This window comes from Pteropus medius, unplaced genomic scaffold (genome assembly GCF_902729225.1).
Source record: "Pteropus medius unplaced genomic scaffold, Ma_sr-lr_union100, whole genome shotgun sequence".
Taxonomy (NCBI): domain Eukaryota; kingdom Metazoa; phylum Chordata; class Mammalia; order Chiroptera; family Pteropodidae; genus Pteropus; species Pteropus medius.
The window spans coordinates 9,513-37,304 of record NW_024352647.1 but is presented as its reverse complement, the minus strand read 5'-3'; the positions used below and the strand labels follow the sequence as shown (position 1 = coordinate 37,304).

The 27,792-nt window shown below is 34.7% G+C and overlaps 1 long non-coding RNA gene across 5 annotated transcripts; it reads right to left on the bottom strand.

The window, feature by feature from the left end:
- Positions 1–27,792, bottom strand: LOC120589509 (uncharacterized). 5 transcript variants are annotated; one of them, XR_005649514.1, is made up of 5 exons: positions 23,337–27,792; positions 18,464–18,530; positions 5,891–6,655; positions 2,927–2,983; positions 1–434 (listed from the first exon to the last, which is right to left on the bottom strand). It is a non-coding gene; the product is annotated as an uncharacterized LOC120589509 (long non-coding RNA). The 5 variants fall into 5 exon arrangements; XR_005649515.1 differs by lacking the exon at positions 1–434 and adding an exon at positions 2,035–2,077; XR_005649513.1 differs by lacking the exon at positions 1–434 and having other exon boundaries at positions 2,316–2,978; positions 23,337–27,791.

Here is a 27,792-nt window from a genome sequence, read left to right as displayed (position 1 = left end):
AAATAAATAAATAAATAAATAAATAAATAAATAAATAAATAAAATAAAATTAAGAAAATATTTTTTTAAAAAGTCCTGAGCTTCTCTCTTATTTTTTAAATCATCTTTCCATCAAGCACCAGATCTTGGTTGGCCCTGATTCAGCATTGTTTCCAAAAGATTTCCGTTGCTCTAAGTATGAGCTGAGAATTACTTAAATCACTTTTGCTCTGATTTAATTGGAAATGGTGGAAGACTCCAGGCTTCAAGGTTAAAAGCGGCACTTGAAAATGTTCACCATTTAAAGATTTTTTTACTCCCCTCTCCTCTCAAGGTACCTGCCTTTTATTTCTGTTTCACATGCAAACTCTGCACTTCTTTTCTTCTAGATTTTGGCTCACTGTTTCCTCTGCTTAGATTATCCTCCTCCTTTAAGATTCACCGAGGTTATTAAGCTGAGCAAAATAAGTCAGACAGTGAAAGATAAATACAACATAATTTGACTCATATATAGAATCTAAGGAAGAAAAGGTACAAACTAATTCAAAACAGACTCACAAATATAGAGGACAATATGATGACAGCCAGAGAGGAGGGAGTTTGGGGAGCTGTGAGAAAGCAGTGAAAGGTTAAAGAAGAACAAATTAGTAGTTGATAGATGGTCATGGGGATGGAGAGTATGGCATAGGGAATGTAATCAGCAGTAATGTAATGGGTATATGTAGAGCCAGAGGGAAGATAGAGTAATCAGGGTGATCATTTCATAAATGATATAAATGCTTAACCAATGTACTGTTTACTTGAAACTAATAATAAAATAAACTACTAAAAAAAAAAGTTCACTGAAGAATTCTAACTACTCTTCAGTGTCATACAAATCCTTCACCCTCTAGGCAACTATTTATGTTATTTCATCAATTGAAATGTCTTTTTCGGAATCCACACAGAAATTTGTGCTTTCCTAATTGAATTCTTATTATAGCATACACTTGCTTCAATATGTTGCTAAACTTTCTATCTCTTTATTTCTCCAACTTACATAGAATACTACATTGCATGAAATTGGTTTCCTGAAAAACACCCCTTTCCCTAGCCTGAATAACCCACTTATAGATTGAGAGGTGGAATGTCCTGGAGAGTTCTAACTAGTCCTAGAGAAATAATCTATCCTATTGCGTTTATTTATCACAAGAAATCCAGGTGTTCACTCTAAGACATCTTTCACCACCCAGATAATTCTTCCCAAGTAGGTTTTTATTTTTTTTATTTTTTTTAAATTTTTAATTATTTATTTTTTTTATGGTGACAGTAGTTAATAGAATTCAATAAGTTTTAATTGTACACCTTAATAAGGCACATATATATTTACACTGTGTTTTCACCTCTCATAGTTAGATTTCTTTCTGTCACCACATATTTGACCCCTTTACCCTGTCTACCTCCCACCACCACCACCCCCTACCCCCTGGTAAGCACTAGTCTATAGTCCATGTCCATGATCTCTGTATGTTTGTCCTGTTCATTTGTTGCTTTTAGGTTTATATACAATATATAAGTGATATTATGTGATTTTCAACTTTTTCTGTCTGGCTTATTTCTGACAGGCCCCAGGCTGTCAACGTCAGGGACACGCTGGCCAAAAAGATCTCTGCTCATCTGTTCGACTTCATTGTGGAGAGAATTAACTTAGCATTGCAGTTTTCAGGCAAGCAGCACACTTTTATTGGTGTTTTGGACATTTATGGATAAGATTCTTTTCAGTGAGCCTGTCTTTCCTCGTTCAAATTCAAATGCCCATTATTTTTAGATCAATTTGTTCAGGTTTCTCCTTTGATCAGAAAGATGGTGTTCTCTGTTTTCTCATGTTGGGTGTTAAGTACCATTTCCTGGGCTACAGTGTCTTTATTTAGTGTATTAAATAAATGCTAAATTACTAATTGCCAAAAAAAAAAAAAAATTTCGAGGTCCATTCATGTTGTTGTAAATGGCAGTATTTCATTTCTTCTTATGGTTGAGTAATATTCCATTGTATATATGTACAATAGCTTCTTTATCCAATCATCTATTGAGGGGTATTTCAGTTGTTTCCATGTCCTGGCTACCATGAATAATAAAGATATTAGATATATGCATTTTATAAACTTCAGAGAGAGTACAGTCAAATAATCATTTAAAATATCAGTTTAGCAGTTATGAAAAATTAAAAAAATTAACATCTATAGAAACATCTAGATAAATATTTATGCTATTGATAGTCATTGATTGTAAATTTCTTACAAAATAATTTATCCAACTTTTACAACTGAAGTATTTTATAATATATTCATCTAACAATGTCATTACAATATTAAATATTATTATTCCATATCAGTTATGTTTAAGTCCATATTTGCTATGAGACTAATACAGAATGTAATCATATTTAATTTAGAGCTTTAAATAAACCATGGAATAAAATTTTGATAGTATTTCCATGCCATAAATTATGAAAGCAATTATAATTATGGAAAGATAATTATAGTATGTGCTTAAATATCTTTCTAAAGTCTTTTTAAATTTTTTTATCTGCCAGGTTTGGGCATCTTTAACTTTATATGCATAATAACATTAATAGTAGTAAATTAATAGTAAATATATACAGATATTTAACTTATGTACTTATCTTAGTTTTTTAAAATTGGTTACTCTTCTTGTCTTTAACTTCTTTTCAATATGGATTGTGTGTTAGTTTTTCCTCTTGATTTTAAAAATATTTGACTAAATATTTAATTTATATAATTAAATTTTATTAGCATCGAATCATTAATCACTGTTGTTAAACTGTGTAAAAAAAATATGTCTTTTTATTTGTCTTGAATTTACCTTTACGCACTGTAAGAAATGTCCTCTAGTTGTTGGGTATCACATTTGGTCACAAAACAAAATAATGTCTTAAAAGATACAGTACCTAATCGAGAAAATGAAGGGTGGGGGCAACATGGATGAACCCCTGGAGGGCACTGTGCTAAGAGAAATAAGACAAAGAAAAGAAATACTGTATGACCTCTCTTATAGGCAATTAAAAAAAAAATTAAAGTAAAAACTGTTGAACCAGAGCCTAGAACAAATACCAGTAATTCTCCATGTATGCTGTGTGAACTTACACAGGTCACTTACCCATTTTGAATGAAAGTTTCTCATCAATAACCTAGTAATCACATATGATTCACTAGATTAAATGAACAAATACATGAAAGGCATTACATGCATGGTAGCTTCACTATTTCAAATATGATTCAGAGTTTACTGACTCTCAAGGTGAAAAGAAAGTATTACTAATATCATCATCATTGTCGTCATCAGCATCATTATCATTATCAGAAAGAGGAAGAATATCAATGCCGTTGAATTAAAAACATCCTAGTACTGAGTTATAAAAGAAAACTGTTTCCATATGGAGTATTATATAGAAAATATCTAATAATGTAGTATATTTTTACTATAATTAGAAGAATTTCAATAGTAATAAACACTATTGGAAAACATAGCAAAAGTGCTTTATTAAATATCCATACTTTTGTTTACATGGCAAGACTACAAATTTACAGAAACTCATTTTAAAAAGTCAACAGTTTTGAGAACAACAGACACACACTCTAAACTATTTGATGTAAAAATATTCTGACATTACAAGCCTATTAAGAATCATTTTATCTTAAAATGCAGAACCGTAGCTGAGACAAAAAATGTTCAAATAAACCATTAAATAAACTGTATTTTTGACATATAATTAAAAACATAAATATATTTTAAGCCCAAAGCTGTTTTGTTTAGATAGAAGCAATGATTGATAAATTTGGTAAAATATATAAATGAACAAAAAAATACAAGCCAACAGCAACAACAAAAGATTGGATTTTGGATATGCAATTTACTAAGCCCTTGGAAAGGTACATTAACTCCAGTGATTCATATCAAGTGGGCAGTCTTGAATTGTCATACATACCCCTAACAACACATACACACACACATACACACACAATCAGAAAGAAATGTTATGGCTTTCTTTCTTGAGACTATTAAGTAATTAAGGTTAAATGAGATCATAAGTGAGAGGCTCTGGTCAAAAAGGATTAGTGTCCTGGCTCCTGAAACAGAGCTCTTAAAATCCCTTGTAAATAAGGGTGACAGGAGAACATTTTGTTCTAACATTTAGTCTATGACCCCAGTTCCTAATGCTCAGCTCCTAAGACCTTTCTAATTTCCTGAGTGATACGAATATCTGATACTGAGCTCCTAAATCCAAGAGAATTTCCTGGATGATAGGAATATCTTTCGTTGTAATGAGGAGGCCTTTGGTGGGCTTCTGGATAGTTGCAGTTTACAGAAAGAACAAGTCGTGTTTTAGAAGCTTTAAACCTTCATTTCTATACCCCACTCTCAGGAGAGGGAAAACAGCTGATAATGGAGTTGATATTCGATCAAGCCCATGTAATGAAGCCTCCATAAAATCTCTCTAAAATATGAAGTTTGGAGAGCTTCCTCGTTGGTGAATATATCTACCTACCAGGAGGATGGTACCCCTGAACTCTATGGAAACAGAAGCTCTTGAACTGGGATGCTTCCCAGTCTTACTTTATGTATCTCTTCATCTGTACCCTTTGTCACATCCTTTAGTGTATAATAAACTGGTAAATGCAAATAAGTGATTCCCTGAATTCTGTGGGCTGTTCTAGAAACTGAATACAAGAAGGAGCGTTGTGGGAATTTCTGGTTTATAGGCAAGTTAGACAAACAAAAGTTGTGGGTGTCCTGAGGACCTATTATTTTTTATTGACATCTGCAGTAGGAGGCAGTCTTGTGGGGCTGAACCTTAACTTGTGGGGTCCGCACTAACTCCAGTTAGTGTTAGAATTAAATTGACACCCAGTTGGTGTTGCTGAGAACTGCTTGATGAGTGGCAAACCCATATATCAGGTGTCAGAAGTGTTGTAAGTGTGGTAGTAGTGTTTTAGTAAAGGAGAAACACACACGTGGAGTGTATTTTTTTCCTATATAGCATATATGAGAATACTAGCAAACTTTTTTTTTTTGATCATTACGCTAAATCTTTTGGAAAGAGTAAAAAAAAATACATTTAATCTACAGGATATGACTTAGCAGCTAATTGATTCATCCTCATTTGGTGTAAATGTAGCTTTGAACATTTAATGAAAATTATGGATCCTATCTCCATAAGAAGGACTAGTAGACATATGAGTAAAGAGTTTTCATTTTAGAGCAGTCATGGGCTCCAAGGATCTCATTATGGACTGCTGCTTTCAAATGCCACTAGTTTAAAAAAGTAGATTTTCAGGAATATGGGAGAAAAAAGTAAATTACAATACGTCCACGTGGTGGAATATTAAACAGTCATTGAAATGATGTTTTTGAAGAATATCTAATGATATAAAATGCTTTTGATATAACATAAATGAAAAAAACCCAAGATTTTAAAACCAAAAATGCATGATCGAAATTATGTATTTGTGTGTGTTTCTATGGGTGTTGTGTGTGTATGTTTGTGTTGCCCTGGGGCAGGGAGACTTATAACTATGCATATTTTAAAGCATTCAAAACTACAGGATTATAAATTATTTTCTTCTTCATATACTTTCCTTAATTTTATGCAATGGTCGTACTTTTTAATTAAGAGAAAGTTAATGTTAAATATGGTGAAAGCCTAGAGGGAAAAGAGTTATAGAAATTATAAAGCATACAAAAATGAAACATCTTTGGTTTATTTCTATGCTTTTTCCAAAACATCATCTCTTTCATCTAAAGAGCCTGGTGAAAGACCATGCAAATCTTTACTATTTTTGCATCGACAAGCCCTAGCTGTTGCTAGTTAAACATACATTATTTCCTTTTAAAATAAAAAGAATTTGCTTACTTGTTTGTCTGTAAGAAGATATTTCCTCAGGCATATATGATTTACTTGTGAAGATTTAACCCAGAAGCAATGACTACAGAGAGAAGTAACCTGGCAAAACACAATTTAATTATTCTTTATCTGTATATCTTTAATTCAGCATTAGTCATCTGGTATATAACATATTTAATAATTAGATTTTTGCAGAAATTTTACAAGTAATACAAAATAAAGCAATTTAATTATAACTATTTAGTGCAATGAATGCGTTAAATTTAGTCCTTAAAATGTATGTAATAAACTCTTGTTAAATAGGGGCTTCTAGTTCCTGCAATTTTCACTAAATTCAAGCATTATCTTTAATCTTTCCAAAATTCCTCAGAGGCACAAAAATTTTTTGAAGCAACATAAACTTGTAAATTTTGAAAAGTTCTAGTAAGTCAGCTATTTAAATTTCCAAGCATCGGTCATAGTAAAGTGAAAAATAAATTTTCATTATGCTAGAAAGTGAAATCTAGCACTATAATTTTAAACTTTAAAATACACCACTCCTCTACACCTGTCCCCACACTGCTCACCTAAATATTTCAGTCAATCACATTTCAAGATTTTAGTTTGTCTCTTCCCACACTTCTCACTTATATATTTCAGTCAACCACATTTGGGGTATAAATTGGTTTTTGAAAAAGTAAAGTCTGCCAAATATCTCTTCTTCCTTTATATTGGACACAGAACTCCATTTTCTCCATTCTCCAAGCTTATTTCGACCAGTGCTCCAAATGTGTCCTATATGGGAAGAGATAAATAGATTTGAATTGCCTGTGGTATTATTCCAAGAGGTGACTTGACATCTGCACTTTCTGATGCAACCTTGGAATCTTCCAACATCTACAAAGTATGAAAGCGATTAGGAAAAACTGGCAGTTTTTTCTTCTTTTTTCTTTGTTGTTGTTTTTTCTTTTATGCATTTTATTTTGTATCTTTTTTTTTGTTTATTAGGGTAACATTGGTTAATACAACTATATAATTTTCAGGTGTACATTATAATTCAACATCTATATATTCTATTACCACCCAAAGTCCAGTTTCCTTCAGCTACCATATATTTGATCTGCTTTACCCACTTCGCCCTCCCCCTACTCCACTATATTGACTCCCTTTACACTGACTACCTTCCCCTTCCTCCCCGACCCCTACCTTCTGGTAATCACTAGTACATTGTCCATGTCCTGGAGTCTCTGTATGTTTGTCCTGCTCATTTGTTGCTTTTAGGTTTATATCCCACATGTAAGTGATATCATGTGATTTTCAAATTTTTCTGCCTGGCTTATTTCGCTTAGCATGATTATCTTGAGGTCTGTCCATGTTTTTGCAAATGGTAGTATTTCGTCTCTTGTGGCTGAGTAATTTTCTATTATATATGTGTATCACAGCTTCTTTAGCCAATCATCTATCATAGGACACTTCAGTTGCTTCCATGTCCTGGCCACTGTGAATAATGCTGCTATGAATATCGGTATGCAAATATCTTTTCGGATATGGGTTTTCAAGTCTTTGGGGTAAATCTCCAGTAGAGGGATTTTGGAATCATATGGAAGAACAATTCTTAGTTTTTTGAGGAACCTACATACTGTTTTCCATAGTGGCTGTATCTGTGGAGAGCGGTTTGTAAACTGACAAGGTCCTTGCAAACTGTGAAGGCAACCAAGGGTTACTTCACCTCCACAAATTCCTCCTGAGATCAAGATCATACAAATATAGCCACAGACAGATAATAAGCTGAAGGCCAGGAGAATATGTAGTCTCGGAAAAACAAGAAACAGTGTTACTATGCTTTAGAGAAACTGTTTATGACAGCAGCAATTGTACGTTCCTGTATAAAAGGAGCTTGCAAAAAATAAACTGGGTCATTGTCCATCCAGTGGGCAGTGGACCTCCTGATACCCGCTTTCTGTCTTCTTTCTTTTTTCAACCTCCCACCGTTCCCATTCAGGTTTTTTTCCAAGGCCACACTGGATATAGCAGGATTTACCACTTGCTGGGCAGGTGGTGCCTGAACAGGGACCTGAGGAAGGGAAAACTTGTAAATAAGGTCAGGTGAGGAGACACTCCCTTGGAAAAGCACATGCAAAAGAATAAAGGAGGAGGGAGAATTCAGAGAACAGCCTGGTAGAATTCAAGAAAACACACATGTTAAGTAGATTTAAGACAGTAAATAAGGTTAAAGGATTGGCCGTCATAATCAGGAGTAAAACATGGGCAACTAGGGTCAAAAGACCCTAATATTTATGTACAGATGCTTAAAACTATGCTTAGGACTAGAGGGTGTAGTGTGCATACTCAATGGATTCAGCAATTTAGATTTCATACAGAAGAAGGACTGTAAATAGTCAGACCTGGGAGGAACAGAGACTCCTGGGAGGAAAAAGTAATGAGTTAATTACTGCATTGCAAAAGACTTTGGAGGGGTATGAGGATCTACATACTCCTCCACTGCCTTCTGCTCCTCCACCACTATTGCCTCCTGAGTAGGAGCAAGAAATTAAGAGGGAGGATCGTAGAGATCAGCAGGCTAGGGGAGGAAAGGACAGTCAGGAATGGACTTTAACTGGCTAAATCAGCACTCCCAGAGAAGTTACATATCCTGATGATGAGAAAATATGAGTATGGGCATAACCTCTGATCTATATTTGTCTATGGTATATGTAATATGGTGGCTCAGTTAAGAATTCTAATTATGGTAGAAAGGAAAATATGTTTTGGTAACAGAAGTTATGAAATATAGAGATTTATTGTGAAGGAAATTAAAGGAAAGGTGTTTATCTTAAAGTTAGTTATTTCTGAATGAGTAAAAAGAGACAAACTGTAGGAATAAAGAAAGTGGTTGAGAGTTTGTGAAGAGAAATCCTGAGAGGAAATTTTATGTGATTAAGCTAAACAAGATTGAACATTTAAATACCAAAAGTAAACTCATACAAAATTAAAGTTGTATTTTAATGTTTCTTAGACTATTAGTCTTCTACTGATGTTATAGAAAAGTTTTCTGAGTAGAAAACAAGGATTCCATGCTTAATCAAAGTAATTTCTGTGTTTTATGTTGCCTCAATCAGCTTTCTGAGGCTTTTAGAGAATATACTAACATTAGCCCAAAGTTTGAGGGCCACAAACTCCTAGCTATACCTTTCATAACTTTATATGTGCCCAATATTCAAAAGAAGCTCCAAAAGTTGGGGCCTAAACCCCAACCCCACAGGTTGCCTTGGTACCACAGGTCTTTAAGGTGTCCAATAATTGAGACTGGGCAGAGAAGGAAGCAAAGTACAAAAAGAGTGCAAATATTAGCTGCCATAATACAGGGACCATTCGAGGTGACCCTAGGCAATAAAAACCTTGCAGGCTCAGAAGGCCTTGATCTTAATTGGCCATGAGTGGCATTGTTGGGAATGAGGCATAATCAATGTACAAATTGCAGAAGGAAGGGTACTATAAAGGGCGAGTGTTCATCCATCCCTGGGAAGCCGGGAAGAGGTGGACCTCATAAGACCTCGTCCCACATAGCAAGTCTTTCATAAAGGGGATGCTCTCTCCTCCAATAATGGAGGCTCAAGCACTTGCAAGCTCTGATCCTAAAATAAAATCCACCATGATCACAACAGTGGAACCTCACGTCACTCTTGACATGCAAGAAGGAAAAACTAAATTTTACTAGATACTAGAGCTACCTACTTTGTCCTGACCCATCCCATAGGCCTCTCTCCAATGCACAATGACAAAAATAAAAAGTCATTCCTCAAGGTAAACAGAAAGAGCCCTACCAAGTTTTGTTAAGTTCTCAATTGGTGTCAACTTATAAGGAATCAACAAGTGGGTACTTTTATCTCAAATTAAACCAGTTTCTTATGAGTCCTCACAGGTTCATCCAGATATAAACCGAAAAGTGCAACCTATTCCTGTGAACCCATGGAAGATCTTAAGCTCTTGTTCTGGAAACTAGATAAATTCACATGTCCCAGGGAATCAGGGAACTTTTGTGTACCTTGAATTAACAAACTGCTATGAAAAAGTAACTTCATCATCAATTGTCTCTACTATTAATTTTGACTTGTCTTTTCTAACTTTTTGCTAAGTTTTTATATTCTAGGTTGCAAGGCTTCCTACCACTTTTACTTTCTTTTCTCAATCTCCCACTGTTCCCACTCAGGTTTATTTTCCGGGGCTGCGCTGGACATGGCAGGATTTAACACTTGCTGGACACAGCATGTACAAATTTACAGTTCCCCCAGAAGTGTATGAGGGTTCCTTTTTCTCTGCATCCTCTCCAACATTTGTTATTACTTGACCTATTGATTACAGCTATTCTAACAGGTTTGAGATGGTATCTCGTTGTGGTTTTGATTGGCATTTCCCTAATAGCTAGTGATGTTGAGTATCTTTTCATATATTTGTTGGCCATTTATATGCCCTCTAGGGAGAAGTGTCTGTTCAGGTTCTCTGCCCATTTTTGATTGGATCATTTGTTTATCTGTTGTTATTGAGTCATATGAGATCTTTGTATATTAGGCCCTTATCGGAGGCATTGCTTCAAAATATATTTTCCCATTTGGATGGTTGTCTCTTTACCTTATTGACAATTTCTTTTGCTGAGCAGAAACTTTTTATGAATGAAAGTCCCATTCATTCATTTTTGCTTTAACTTCCCTTGCCTTGGAGGTCAAATTCATAAAATCCTCTTTAAGTCCAAAGTCCTTGAGCTTCGTTTCTATGTTTTCTTCTATGCATTTTATTGATTCCGGTCTTATATTCAGGTCTTTAATCCATTTTGAGTTAATTTTAGTGTGTGGTGATAGACAACAGTCTAGTTCCATTTTTTTTTTTTTCAGGTGGCTTTCCAATATTCCCAGCACTATTTATTGAAGAAGCTTTGCTTTCTCCACTGTAGGTTTTTGGCTTGTCAAAAATTATTTGCCCATATAAATATGAGTTTACTTCTGGACTCTTTATTCTGTTCCACTGATCTGTGTTTGTTTTGCTGCCAATACCATGCTGTTTTGATTACTGTCACTTTAAAGTATAATTTGAAGTTGGGCACAGTGATGCCTCCAGCCTCGTTCTTTTTTCTCATGATGGCTTTGGCAATTTGGGGACTTTTGTGCTTCCATACAAATATGATGATTTTTTGATCCATATCTTTAAGAAATGCTGATGGGATTTTGATGGGGATTGCATTAAATCTGTATAATGCTTTAGATAATACGGTCATTTTAACTATGATGATTCTTCCAATCCAAGAACACAAATATCTTTCCATTTCTTTGTATCTTCAACGATTTCTTTTGATAGGGTCTTGTAGTTTTCATTATATAGGTCCTTCACATGTTTCGTTAAACTTATTCCTAGGTATTCTTTTTTGTTAAAGTTGCAAAAGGAATTATTTTTCCACTTCCTCTTCTGATGCTAAATTATTAGAGTATAGGAACACTATGGATTTTTGAACATTGATTTTGTATCCAGAGACTTTACTGTATTTACTTATTGTTTCTAGTAGTGTTCTCGTGGAGTCTCGTGGAGTGTTTTCTATGTAGAGAATTATGTTATCCGCAAATAGTGACAGTTTGACTTCTTCGTGTGATATTTGGATGCCTTTTATATCAATTTCTTGCCTGACTACACTCGCTAGGACCTCCAATATTATATTGAATAACAGTGGTGACAGGGGACAGCCTTGTCTTGCTTCTGATCTTAGAGGGAAGATTTTTAGTTTTTCACCATTAAGTTTGATGTTGGCTGAGGGTTTTTTATATAAGGCCTTTCCTTAAGGTACTTTCCTTCTATATCAATTTCCTTCTATATCAATTTTGTTAAGTGTTTTGATCAAAAATGGATGCTGTATCTTCTTGAAGTCTTATTCTGCATCTATTGATATGATCCTATGATTCTTATTTTTTAATTTGTTTATGTGGTTTATCACGGTAATCGATTTCCATAAGTTGAACCATCCCCGTGCCCCTTGGATGAAGCCCACTTGATTGATATTTGTTGAGGCTATCTCTGTATCCCAGTATGTGGTTAGTTCTTGAGAATGTTCCTTGTGCACTAGAGAAGAATGGATAAGCAAGCAGATGATTTGGGATGAAAGGCTCTGTATATGTCAATTATGTCCAGTTGGTCTAATGTGTCCTTTAAGGATGATATTTCCATACTGATTTTCTGTTTGAATGATCTGAAATATCTGACAGTGGGGTATTTAGTTCCCCTACTAAGATATTGTTTTAGTCTGTTTCTCCCATTAGTTCTGTTAGTAATTGCTTTACATATTTTGGAGCTCCATGATTGGGAGCATAGATATTAAAAAGTGTTATGTCTTCTTGGTGCATGATTCCCTTTATCATTATGAAGTGTCCCTTCGTGTCTTGCTTTATCTTTTTTAATTTTGAAGTCTATTTCATCCAATATTAGTACAGTTGCTCCCACTTTTCTCTGAATGCCATTTGCTTGAAATATCATTTTCCACCCTTTCACTTTGACTCTTTATTTGTCTTTGGAACTGAGATGTGTCCCTTGGAGGCAGCATATGGTTGAGTTTTGTTTCGTGATCCATTCTGCAACTCTGTGCCTTTTTATTGGTGAGTTCAGTTCATTTATATTTAGGGTTATTATTGAAATATGATTTCTTCTTATAGCCATTGTATATTTTGCTTTCTGGAGAAAGTCTGCAGGTTTAGAGAAAATTAGTAATTTTGCCATGATGGAATTCTGAATTTCATAATAAAATATGTTAGTTTATGTGTGTGCTTATTTGAATAACACTATTTTTTGAAATTTTGAAGGAAGTATTACATTAAGACTCCAGCCCTAAATAACTATGTTCAAAATCATGCAAATGCTTTTTTAAGAACATCTTTTCACCTGTATTGTTTTTAATTTAAAATAGAATACACTACTCTTACTATTTTATCATCTGCAAAATAGCATACAAAACTCTTTTCACTTGTCTCTAAAGCACCTTCTGGACTGAAAGCAATAGATACATATGATTTGCTACCTCAACTCGTTAAAGTAAAATGTTGCTATTGTGTAGCTGATGTTATCATATTTAAGCAAATGGCTTCCAAATTTTCTTTCTAGTCCTTACTCATGCTTTACTGTAAAGCTCTAACTGTAATACAAGTATTTGAATAGGTGGCATCATAAAATTCATATCATGGATGTATAAACGAATTTGTAGATATCTGTTTAACATTTCGAATTGATTATTTTTTGAAAATATAGACTACAATAAATCTCTCCCAATTAATTACTTTTAAACATCTTTCCCATCTGAATAATGGCTGTAATAAAATAACACAATTTGCAATTTTCAAATGTTAGACCCAGTTTTTAAATTTTACATATAAATAAAACAATTATTCAACAACTTAAAATCTACTTTATTGTTGATGTATTACATTTGAATAATACTAGAAATTGAAAATGACTCAATATTTCCTCTAAAAGTCAGCAAAGTATCAACTTGTTCAAGAGGTTAATAAAAATATGTTAGGTACATTTGCCTCTTTTCTATATATAAAAAATAAAAATTTTGAATTTGTTTTTTATAGAAAATGCATTTTAAAATATATGAATCCTTAAAAATGAACATAAATGTGGCATTACATATGCAAAGTTTAATAATCAATGTTGATACATTTCCATTTTAAGTAAATACTACAGGTATGTCTATATTTCTAGTGCATTTGTTTGGAAAAGATGTAAACAACTGTCTTTAATAAAATTTTTGGTAAATTGTGTAAGATATCGCATTACCCATTCAAAATCAATATTCACATTTAGCATCTATGATCTATTCCAGATGTATTGACCTTTCCATGATATTTACCTCTAAAACAGATGACAAGTGAATCCTTGTGTGTATAAGTCTTAGTCCATCATCCTGAAATGGAGGGCAAATGTCATTCCTCCAAATGTTAACTTGACCTACAAGCGTCCCTTTATTCTAAAGTAATATTATGTGTTTGCATTGCTATTAGAATTTTGATATTTCTGTTTTGATTAAATGAAAGAGATATAAAATATATTTTCTGTTATAACTGTACAACTCTTTTCCAAAACATCGAAATGGATAATTGACTGAAAACCTCTCATCAGATGTGGACTGATGGTAGCAATGAGACTGTGCTTCACAGATCTCCAACTATAGGAAGCACATCGACCAAGGTCCCTGTGGCTGTCCTCTGAAGTCTATTGCTATGCTTATGTTGAAGTCATGCTTCCTAAGGGCTGCTTACAGATAATGAATGAGAAAAGCAGAGATGCTAAGGCATGTGCCTTCCTGGGAGACACATGACTTATCTAATATCTCACTATGTTTTGAGGACTCCCTGATCATCATGCAGAAATTCACTTAAATGACAAAGTAATCACTTAAAAGATACAGCAGGCTAGGATTGTTCTCTCCCTCTTTTTCACTTGGGATCAGAAGTCAGATGGTTTGAAGGTTTACCTGCTTCCTCATCATTTCTCTCACACAGGAATATCATCTAACAAAATATTTGTTTGTTAAACCTCATTTTGATGTCTAATTGTTAGAGGACAGACCTGAACTAACACAGGACATTAGGAGATTAAAGTTAAAAAGTAATATTGTATTTCAAAATATGTAAATTAAATTCAAAGTATTCATAATGTCTACAAAAAGAATTCTGAGGAAAATAAAGATGAAGAAATTTAAAAGATTAATATAGAACTTTTATGTAGGTATTAATATACATTGAAATATTATAATGAAGATAAATACATTGAATAGATTTAATATGTATTCATTTATGTGAAGACAAAAAAATGAATAAGAAAACTGAGGGTTATAGTATGCCATTATTTAAATATGATTACAATGTAGAAGAGTGCCAGACATTATAGGATATTTTAAACTAGTATGAGAAACTCCAATTAATATTTCTCTTAGGTCAGCAACTACATGGTTGCTATCACTCTTTTCTTCCACATCACTGGCAGACACTACAAGGTACAGAGTTCTTATTCCCAAGCCCAATCCTTGTCAAGATATCTTCTAATAATAAATAGGAAAGCATTATTTGTCACATCTGTCTTAACCAAAGAGTTTAGCTCAATTTCACTTGAAGAGTGGCAGAATATGCCACCCTAAATGACAACAGTAGAAGTTTAGGATGTGCCTCCCCAAAATATGCCACTTTAGTATATTGATTACTTTGAGCTATAGGCACTTAATTAAATAGCAAATTCAGGGAGAGGTTTTCTCTGAACTCCCCTTGTCTACCTAAAGTCAGATCCTCAAAAAGGAACTCAATTGTTATAGACTCTCTCTCCCTAGGAGCTTCATCAACTAGCAAAGATTGATTCTTATCACAGGAGAACAGACTAGCAGTGGACGGGACACCCAGACAAACTTTGTCACTAACTATCATATCTCCCATCTACTCTTCTAAGAACCCATTTTTCTTCCCAAAAAGCTATTTACTCTAATAAGAGGCTTATACCTCTTTTCCTTTCCCTATTAAGATAATATTTAATCTTGAATTCTAAAGCCACCTCTTTGACTTACTCATTTTTCTTAGGTATCTTCCATGTATATATAAAGTATACATATTAATAAATTTGTTTGTTTTACTCGTTAATTTGTTTTTTTTATTACAGAGTCTCAACTAAGAACTCAGAAGGGTACAGGGAAAATTATTTTTCCTCCCCTACACAGTCGTACTGCTTAAAAGAGGGAGAGAATGCTAAAATTGACAAAGACTCAGAGAAAAGTGCATAGAAAATAATATAAGAGAATAAATACAGTTATAATAATCTCAGCAAAAGGACTAACTCCAACTTTCACAGCTATGCAAACATTAAGGGGTGAATTCCTCACAATTGTAAGTTTTTAAAAGACCAGTTGATATTGTGGTAAGAATATTAGAAAAATCAAGTATTAAATTATTATGCTGACTAAATGATCTTCATGGTAGATTTCATCCATTATATGATATGACTCAAAGAACAGAATTTTGATGATAAGAGTAACCTATTTTACTCTACTTCCAGTGAAAATGAAATTGAGAAAGATGGTTTAAATTAAGATATGAGATTGAATGTAGATATGGAGAATATTCGTATTTGCCTGAATGGCAATAACTTGAAATTAATGCTTATTTATGTGAGGGAGGGGCTAATACTTGAACTCAATTCACTGCAAAAAAAATTGAAGACAACTGAAGATGATTTTGAGAAAGAAGGGGTATGTCAATAACAAAAGATAAAGAAAATGCCATTAACTCTTTAAGAAATTAGTTTCAAGAAAAGGGAAGAGAGGAAAAATAAATATATAATTATTTGAGCATGCAAACTCGAAGACACTGAAATTACTGATATTTCCTTGTTTGCCAAAAAGGAAAACTGAAAGAACCAAATAAAACAGGAATGATGCATTAAAATAAATATTTGTTACAATTTTGAAATTGTGCATTGTGTGTATGCTTCTAAATAATGTGAATGTTGTTTACAATTAAATAATAAATATTATACAGTCTGAAGAGTTATATATACTTTCAAAAGTTTAAGAGGAACTCAGTGCATTCTGGAAAATGTAATTGTTCATTTAATGACAAATAAAACAAATGTCTTGATACTCCATTTATCCCAATTAAATGGCTCAAGTAAAGATTGGCTAGAAGAGGTAATGAAATTAGCAAAATTAAGTCTGTTTCAAAGATTACAACTGATGTAGGGACCAAAAAGAATCAAGTGCATACTTATCTTAAGAATTACTGTAAATCTGGCCATTATAAAAGTTAACATATCTGTATGGGGCAAAGTTCTTTCCCATTATGAGATTCCTCCTACCCTGAAAAATCACTTGTAGCCAGACCAACAGGAAGCAACTTTAGTTCATAGGATATGAGAAAAGACAAAAATCAAATATTTTTCCTACACATATAAAATATCCCAATATTATAAATTATAAAGAAGAAAAATAATGTCAGAAATTTCTGTTCTAATCTTGACAAGCTAAATTAGTTCACTTAATATTTACGGTGGTCTTTGTAAAATCCTTGACCAATTTTACCAACTTCATTATTTATTTATTTTTCAAAGAACCATTAGCAGAAAAGAAGTTTTTAAATATGAAAACAGACTTAATAATTAAGTATGTAAAATGAATGTTTGGTTTTCTGTTGTATTGCTACTTTTGCTTTGATAAGCTAACCTACTAATTATCTGTCACCAAAAAATTAGCTGGAACCCAATAGGTTTTTCTTCTTTAGTGAATATTAAAGTATTTACTATGATGTTTATTATAATTTTAGGAAATATGACAGATCTGTTGCTATATTCCAGCAACCAAGCATCAGAAGTAGTTCAATGTTTAAATGTTTTTAATTTTATGAAAACAACAATGGATTTTGTTTCTGTGTCTATGTAGGACAGATACATTGGAAAATGTTTTGCCAAATAGTAAATGCCACCCCTCAAGTCTTTTTGATAGCTTCCATAAAGCTAGTTTACATCTCATAACTCTCACTTATACTCTGCTATGCTTTATTTTTCATTTTCTTTTGTGATAAAGATAATTAGACTTCTCTGGATAATGGGGAAAACAATTAATTGTAATCAAGTAGCCAAAATTTAGCTTGTAGTCCAGGAAGGTTTAGTTTGGAATATGTGATATCAAGACTTTATAAGCTGAAATAATTTGAAATGATTTAAAACATCCAAAAAAGTTCATCTGATATTGTTTTGAATTCAAAGGAAAAAAAAAAGTATTAATTCTCTTATTATTTGAAGAAGAATATATTCTATTTTCCTAATATATATTTAAAAATCTTTCTGTACTATTATACCATTGGTTCATGTACCCAATAGTACATATTCTTAATAGAAACTATCTTATTTTAGAATATCTACAACAATCAATATCTATAATGTGTCTAAAGTTGCACATGTTATGTGCTAGTTCTCCACAAACATTCTCCTTTTTCCTCAGTAATAGAGGTGGAACTTAGACATAGCTGCCTAATAATGAAGAGAATTCCCCTGCCTTTTCAAAGCCAAATGTGGACATTTGCCTGCATTTTCAAGATAAAATGTGAGCTGCAATAAAATTTGCAATTTTCACCTCACTTCAGAAAACCTCTGGAAGTCAACTTCTGCCCCTTTTCCCTTTCATATACTGAAATAACAGTGATTGAAGTTTTTTGAAACAATGGTCAAGATGGAATGCACTAAATTGTCCTAAGTCCCTGAATGACTATTTGGAAGAACAGCAAGCAGAAGAGCCACCATCAAGTTGAAACACTCATTTTAGACTGTCACAGCAGCCTGCCCTAATCTAACTAATCATTTTATTCTGAGATTTAAACATTTAATGACTGGCCATTTCAAAAATAAGATAAGATAATTGAGTCAAGGGAGGGGTTTAGGTTAAGAATCTAGTTCAGGATTTTAAAATAAATGAATACCTTAGAACCTCTCTTTAATTTTTGGTCATATATTGAAAACTAGTTTTTCCTAAGGAATTCAAAAAAGTCAGTATTGAAATTAAGACATTCCTGAATTGTAAATACCAAACCTCACCTCACAATGCTACTTATCTTGGATGACTGCCTTCAGTGTTTAACTCATGAGCATCCTCCTCCCATACCTGACAAAAAACAGAAATTTTACATTATAAATTTGTGTCCCCCAAATATTCATCACATGAAGCAAGTTTTTCTACGTGACACAATTTTGTAGGGAAGGTAAACTTTTACCTCTATCCTCTTAGGGGTTTTTGCTAGACTTAAGTATTAAACTGACAACAGACAGATTAACAGGAGACAACATATATAGTTATATAAAGTTTACATGCCATGGGAGTCCTCATAAGGAAATGAAGACCCAAAGGAATGACAGAAACTATATGCCTTCATATTAAGTTGAACAAAGAGAGAGAGATAGCTGTAGAAAATAAACTATGTAGGGAGGCTAAAGGGAGATAAGAATTATTTTAATAAGGCCTGTTTGTATAGAATCCTCTTGGTGTTGACTCCCTGTTAAAGAATATTTTTTCTCCTTGTGCAGGAAAGGCATCATTCACATGGGAGTTTTGATCTCCTGTTTCCAGGAAGAAGAGGAAAGATTAGAATGCCTTTCTTGCACTTGTTGTTTGTTAAGTGCTTTTAGCTCAAATTATCCTTATACCAAAGTAGCATAATTATGGCATATTCTGCCATCCTTCAACTCCAACACAAAGGATCATCCTGATAATCGGGGATTAATAAGATTTGCATCTCTGGAATTTATGTGTGTCTCACTGAGGTAGAAAATGGATTTGAAAAAATAAGAGAGGAAAGGAGATATTAAGTTTGCAGCAACTAATCACTTTATTTTTTTTTCTTTTTTTCCATTAAGGATAGAGACTGTTGGCCATCAGAGCAATCTGAAATAGTGTAAGTATTTTGCCAAAGCTAGTAGTTGAACATATAAAATAACAATATAAGCATAAAAGTATTTTACCATGAATGCTGTTTTAAAAATGACAAACTGCAAAATATTGCAATATAATGAGAAAATTTCTAAAATAATTATTATGTTATTAGTTGTTTTATACTAATAAAATATTGACAAACTATGGTAGTTGAAATAGTACTAGCTAACATGGTAGATAAGTCTCTAAATTTCTTGCTCACAAAGCAGTTCATTGAGGGCATTCCTAGTTAGGTAGCTATTCTCCAAGCTGTGATTCAAAAGTCTGAACTCCTTTTATATTGTATTTCTATAATAGTCAACATATGGCTCCCAAGATTTCCTGCTTTCTTTTCTTTTCTTTTCTTTTTTTTTTTGCCATTTCACACATCCAACAGGTGAAAAGTTTAAGTCATACCAAGAAATGATGCAGACCATATTGTTCAACATTTTATTGGCCATAATTCAGTCACATGGCTCCATCTAGCAAGTGAGGTTAGGAAATGTAGTCTAACTGTATGCCCAGGAGTAAGAGGAAATGAATTAGGAGGCTCGGGAACTCTCTGCTATGTACTTCTATAAAAAATATTCAAAAGCATGATCATTGATAAATGATAAAGAGATGATTGATGAAGAAGAGAATCATCAGCTTTAGTTTCCTTTTTCATAGTTTATTCCATGTTTTAGGTCAAATTTAAGCCTACGTACACATTTAGATTCAGTTATTCACATTTATTCAAAGAGTAGTAAGTTCTGCCAATACTTAATATGACTTTTTTATTATCCAAATTTCTGGGTGCCTTATAGAAGACAAAACAATCCTGTCCGTTATCCAAGTACTACTGAATCCATTTTGGTAATTCTATTGATTCATAATGTAGGATTTTCTTCAAAAACTGCAGTATGCAACGAGATCACCAAATTGCTTTTATGCATTAGAATAAGAAACGAAGTGAGACAATCAGAGCACTATTTGCAATTGTTAGAAATGATCCTTTGGAAGGTCAAAAATTCTTCCCTATGTGCTCAAATGACTGCTATTAATTTTAGAACTGAATAATTGGCTAGTATCTCTTCTCTAAGTTAACAACTTAATAGAATCTATTTGCAGTTAGTAGTTCTATGCAGAGAAGGTAAGGAATGGTAAATTATTCATTGACAAAAATTATTTTTAAATGGTGACAGTAAATAAAGACAATTTAAAAAAAAAGTAAAAGAAAACTAATGAGCAATGTTCCGATGAGATCTATGACCTTGGCCTTAGTGCCACAATATTTTAGCTAGGAAAGTTAATGAGCAACATGATAGGGTAGACAGGAGAACAAAGTTGGGAATTTACTGAGCTGAAACTGCGAGGAAGTTTTGGACCCATCTCAAAAAGTAAGTACATTTTTTGTGAGTATGTCCAAGATAAGTTGGTAAGAAACAAGTGAGTTTTCATCCATCTTGGTTCTTGAGAAGACCAAAATGAAGACATTCAAGGAAATCCTCAAAGAGTAGAAAACTGTATGTTCCATAGCAAAGAACTGGAGTCCACAGGTTAGCATGTCATCAAAAAAGGAAGTGTTTTGGTAATAATATACATAATGAAGAAAATAGCCTTTAAGAGAGATTGCCAATAATTCTTATTGCTTTAAATATAGTGTATATCTCAATGTCTTACATAAGTGTTATGTAGGATTTTCTGCTCTATTTATATTACATAATTTAATTTGGTGCTTAGATATCATAAAGACAACATTTTATGAAAGGAGAAAACTAGTTGGCTGAATGTAGTAAATGTTCCCAGATGCATCACCTACCTCCTCCTACAGTATCTTAGCCCCTGCTCTAACTGAAAATTCCCACGTAGCTTTTAGAAATTATCAGAGAAATGAAATCTAAATTCCAGAATATAATAAAGTGGTCTATTTTATGAAATCTTCATTTTTCTTGAATCTCAATTTGTATCATTGTGTAATTTCCAATTTAGCTCTAGATAGACTAAATTACTGAAATATTCTGGAATCAATACATTCTCCCATATTCCTTATTTATAATTCTGTGTATGCTGAGTCTTTAGTGTGGTACATCCTTCCACATTTTTGTGGAGTGGCTAAACTCGACTTTTCTTTGAAATACAGCTCAAATCTATGCTTATCATGTTCAGAAACAGTTAAATGTTTCTCCAACATGCTTCCTTAGTACCAGAGCTTCTATTACTGTTTCACAGTGTATTGTAATTTTCATAGAGTTCTTCATTTCCACCCATGGTTGAAAACCTCTGGAATACAATGACTAGCTGCCTTTTAATGATATGCCCAGAATAAGTAAATCATTGTGAGAAAAATATCTCCTGTGAGTCCTAATATCCTAATAATAGTACACTAATGTTTTAACTTGGAGACAAGTTAAATAAAATAAAACAAATAAAACAATCATGAAAGAAAATTCTACTATGTTTTCAGGAGAGCATTCTAAATCTTGCTATCACTTATATCCAATTATGAAGCAATTCTAAAATACAGTAATTTAAATGTCATTATTATTTTTTCAATAAATTCTTCACTTCCTAAACACACACACACACACACACACACACACACAAACACAAAACACACACACACACATACACACACACATATACAACATGGATTGAATTGTTTCCCCCTAAAATTCATATGTTGAAGCCCTAACCCTCAATGGACCAATATTTAGAGATGGGCCTTTAGCAAGGAATTAAGTTTAGATGGGTCAGGAATGTGGGGCCCTTTTTTGGGGCTGATGGTCTTTATAAGAAGAGACACCAGAGAGCTTGCTTGCCCTCTCTCGCTTTCCTCTAGTGAGGGCAAATGAGAAGGCAGCGTTCTGTAAACCTGAAAGAGAGTCCTCACCAGAATCTGACTATGCAAGCATCTTGATCTCAGACTTCCAGTTTCCAGAACTGTGAGAAAATAAATGTCTGCTGTATAACTCACCAAGTCTGTGATATTCTGTTACGGCAGCCTGATCTAAGAGAGTGTACATACTAACTCTATAGCTATACTATATAATATATGCACATAAATACATACGTACTCTTTAATCTTTAAAATATTTTTTAAAATCTCTTTTTATTTTAATGTTATATTCTTTTCAATTACAGCTGACATTCAATACTATACTAGTTGCAGGTCTAGTGCCTAGACATTTATATAACTTATGAACTGATATCTCCAATAAGTCTAGTACACGGCACCATACGTAGTTATAATATTATTGACTATAGACTCTATGCTGTACTTTACATCCTAGTGACTATTTTGTAACTACTAACTTGCACTTCTTAATTCCTTTACCTTTTTCACCTGTATCCCAACCCCTCTTCTCATCTGGCACCCATATGTTTGTCCTCTGTATCTATAAGTCTATTTCTCTTTTGTTTGTTTGTTTATTTTGTTCTTTAGATTCCACATATAAGTGAAATCATGTGCTATTTGTCTTTCTCAGTCTGACTTATTTCTCAGCATAATACCCTCTGGGTCCATCCATGTTGTTGCAAATGGTAAAATTTCACCTTTTATGGCTGAGTAATATTCTACCATATATGTACTGTCTTCTTTATCCAGTCATCTTTTGATGGACATGTATATCACTGATTTTTTTAAAAGTATCGGCTCAGATATGTATCAAAAATTAGAAAATATAGAATATCTGGCAAGAAACTAAATGTGTACTTCTCATCATCGAGATCGTTAGTCAGTTGCATTTTAAACCCAAAAACATAATTTATTTTTAAAAGCTTGTTTTTATCATTTTAATGGATACATTTTTTATTGAAACATTACTAAACCTGATATTCTTTACACAAAATTATCATTTTAACTATATTAACCTTAAAATAAATATAATGTTAATTTAGAAAAGCTTAAACTAGAATTGGAAGTCTATCTCATTGATAAATTCATATCTCATCAATTTTAGAGACCAAAACAAAACAAAATAAAAATTTTCATATATTATAAGATCTAATAGTAATCAATACCTATATTCCCCTTGTGTGAAGCATGGGATTTCTCCAGCATATAAGACAAGAATTTTCACTGTGGCACTGCTGGACATCACAGCTCACCATCATCAAAAGGAACAACCATCAACTTAAAGAGTAATAAAAATTCAAGTTAAAAAACTTATTAACAAGAAGAAAATGAAGTATCATTTTACTATGTATATTTTTAATCACTCTATTTTTTATACATAGTGAAAGTCATTTTACTATGTATATTTTTAATGCCTGGTTCTAGAAGGGGGACCACTGCATACCAGGTGGCAGACATTGTACTAGTGTTTGATACATATATTTTCATTTAATCTTCACAATAATCCCACCAGGTAGATATTATTTTAATTTATCAAATGAAAAAACTCAAGGAAATGGAGTTACTATCTCTATGATAAAAAATTACCAGTAAAACAGGAATATGATACATCTCTATAATGATAAACTCTTTCCACAATTCCTGGTGCCTACAGAGAAAATGTATATCTATAAGTACTGACACTTATTTGAAATGTGTTAAATTCAGTCACATTGATAAGAAAAAGTTAATTGGCTTGCAATAAAAACAAATTAAATTTTCCATTGAATTAGTTGTATGCAGGATTATAGGGCAGAAATACATGGTCTGGAGGACAAAACTGGAAGTCTGTACTTGAAAACACTTAGATATACATGCTCTTAAAAACAAAGGCAACATATAAAACCCAGTTCATGCTGTATAGCAGAAATTGTTCAAATAAGGCAAACTCAAGCTTTAATCTTAAGATTTAATGGCTGTATATTATTTATTACCATATAGCTTTTGTGAATTATCACTTTCTTGATAACTTATGTCAAAAAAATTCTGCTTATTTTAAGAAATGTTATTTACAAAATTACGTTTCTCTGTAACATAATTTTGGAAGCAGCACATTACTCGTCTAAACTAATTCAACCTAGATCATGGAACTATAAACGAGGGCCATCCTGAGAGCAAAGAGGGCCATCCTGAGAGCATTTACCATGGGATAGAATGTTCATATTGTCACAAAGCTTTACTTTTTTTGTCCAATATTGAGAAAAAGAGCGTCGAGTCAGCATCACAACTTTCTTTTTGTGTCTCCATTCTAGGCTATCCAATCCAGAAAATATGACGATGTAACATCTTTGACCTTTCACAAGGTAACTTCTCACTGAGAGTCAAACCCCTCCCTTTGAGGTCATCTTCTTTTTAAATCAGGGGATTCATGTGTTCTATATGTTCCCATGAAACACTTATGCACCTAGTCTGCCAGTCATTTTCAACTTCCTCTCACCTGCCACCAATGTTCTTTGTGACCATCTCTGTGACTCAACTGAAAACCATCTCATCAAGGCCACATAGAGATCCAGTTTGTCCACAGCTCTGCCCTCACTAGAAAGCCTGACTCCGGGTTGGCACCCCAAAGCCTGCTGTGGTCTGTCATTAGTAATAAATGAAACCTAGCTGAAATACATGGCTTCAGAATCTTAGGAAAAGGCCAGGTGTGCTAACTCATTAGCCAACAGCTGTTTAGTCCTTTGCGTGCTCCACACCATTTGCCTGCTGGTTGACCGTCACCCTGGGGCTGACCCTCTTTATACATGTTGTTGTCTTCCCACTGTCCTGAGGCTCCGGTCAGCCCCGGTCTATTGTCTGAGCCTCAGAATTTGCTTTTATTTGTTTTGCTTCTTTGCCCTGTTTCCTTCCATGGCATCTCTCCTGAACCTTGGAGGGCTGGGGGACCGGTTGAAAGGACCAGAGTCACAGCATGTGGTGTTCGGCGAGTAAGTGGTCGAGGCTGAAGTTCTTGGAAAATGCAGCCTCGAAATTCCCAGAGCTGCTTGGTGACTACCCATTTTTGGACCAAGGACTGGCAACTGCACAAGGCCAATAGGCCAAAGGAGTCAGCCTGTGGCATTTGGGCAAACAGATTGCAGATGCAGACATGACTTGAATAGAGAAAGAGTTCAATGCAAGGTAGATGAGGCTGGCCTCCCAGTAGGTCAGCGGTTAATGGCTGGCCCTCTGGCAGGAGATAAGGCAGAAGTCCTGAGCCTGGGCTATCATGCAGTTGCCAGGAACACTGTGGCCAGTGAAAAGTGCACACCCTGTTCCTCTGGTCTGGCTTGGGCTGAGATTGGGGAAGAGGTGATGTGACTCAGTAGTATGGGGCCATAGCAGAGTGTGGTATTGATGGAGTCTCAGCTGTATGTAGGAATCCTGAGCACTCATTTGAAGTTCAGGACACACAAAGGCAACCTTGGCTGTTTAACGATCACTGGCTTGCCATCTTCAATGCCAGCAGTGATGAAGAAACCAAGTCTCAGGGAAGGCATGAGCCAAGAGTTGGCCAGGTGCTGTCTTTCGCCCTGAAGGCCAGGCCAGCCAATGTCCTGGCATTTGAGGGTCTGGCAGTCACTGCTCTGTCCCCACCTGTGAAATCAGCACCTGGCCAGACAGTGGGAAACCTGCACGGTAGCTGGCCATTTGGGTTTCAGTTCTCTCCATGCCATGACAGTCCAGTTCACTAATATTCATGTTTTTGCTCCAAGCCTCTGGGCTGACAAACAAGGGATGAGGAGTCACTCTTTGAGCCTGGAATCTTCCCCTCTGGAGGTTTTTCTTTCTCCCTGGCCCTGTCTTCACGTGGCTCTTCCGAAATGGCGAAGTAGCCATGCCTAAGGCAGGTGAAAGCCCAGAGGGGAGTTATGGCCAGGCAGGGGCCAGTTGACATCAATTCAGCCTCTCTGGACCTCTAAACTGGCACAGGTGAGTTTTCCAATAACGGTCCTTAGCAGGAAGGCTAGCTATCAATAAATCACAGCTGTTATGCATGTGCTTGATGCTGACCAGGTTATGGACTCTCCCCTCCCCCAGTCTTTTGCTGTGTCTAACCATCACCCCAAAGCCCTGTTCTTTTCCCTGACTCCCTCATTCCTTTTGCCTTCTACTTTTAGCTTTCACCTTCATGCCCCATCCCATTCCAACTCATGTGAATTTTCAAACAGGCCATGTCCCTTTTCCTTAAGGTTTCTTTTACTCTTGCAGCTGAAGGTCAAGATATAGTGTGACTCTAGAGCTGACTGTGATTCTTGCTTGCCTTTGGTGTTCTTTATATGTCTATGTCCATCGTGGTTAGCCATGACCCACCTAATTAGCCCATCCTGCTGCTGGTTTTGTGGTCCTCTACCATGTCCCTAACTGTTTGGGATGCTGAGTCCCAGATGTGAAGAGTGCCTATCTGGGTGTTTTCACTGCCAGTGGTATGTGTTTGAGTGATGGGGTGAAATGTGGATATGGTCTTCCAGGCATGTGTCTATATGTGAGTGTCTGTCCTTATTTACCTGTGTGAACATTTCAAAGGGGGTTGTAGTGTGGTTTACTGTGTGTCTCAGGATGTGGATGCATTGTGTGTGTGCTTAAGTGTGCGTGCAAATCAGCATGTATGGATAAAGTGTCTTTTGCATGTGTTAATGTCTGGATCAGTGTGTGTGCATCTTTCAGCTACTTTTCCCCACACGTCATGTCAATATTCCATTAGCATAGGTTTGAAGGTTAAGTAAAATAGGGGAGGGTAATCCTGTCACTTATATTGTGATAATTGGCTGGGTGAGAAATGATGACTAGACTCTGGTTGGCAAACTGTTTGAAAGTGCGTCATTGGCATCAATATATTGTACACCCGAAACTAATATGAGCTGGGAAACCATCTCTGCCTAAATCCAGAATAGAAATAATAATAAAAACAACAACAACAACAACAACAAAGCATGTAGAGTGACATCAGAAACATGGTGGAGTGAGAGACATTCTCAGATGTATCCCCTTGAAACAATAAGCTGAATATCTAAAACTCAACAAAAGACACCCAAACTACACACCAGCACGTCTGATGTGGGTTCTGCGCCTAGGTGCTAACACAGGTCAGAACCCTGGGAGTTGGGCGGTAGACTAGGACGAACAAAGAAACTGCCTCTCACAGCTGGAGCTCCCTGCAGGAGCAAGGGAAGGGGAGAAGGTGTGGGGGGTTCCCTGAACAACCCTGCCTGGGAGAGCTGTGAGCTCCACATGGCTAGCAGCAGTGCCTAGGGACCTGGGTAGAAAAGAGAGAAATGGGGATGGCAAATAAGCGGGGATGGCAGAGAAACAACATTTGATTATTACCAGCTATGGTTGCAAACCATGAGGCTAAGTTGCAGCCTCCATCCCTCAACCCAGAAGGCCTCTCCCCACATATCTCTAAGACCTAATACAATGAAGACTGAGTGTAATCTGAGCAAATGCTTCCAAAGCTGGTGCTCACACTGAAAGGGACGGAGACTGAGAGTAGCAAGTGTGACTGAATATCTATAAGAAAAAAAAGGCATTATTAAAACTTTATATAAAGCAGGATCCAAGAAGCTTAGACGCCACCTACTAGAAACCAAAATAAAAATGGCT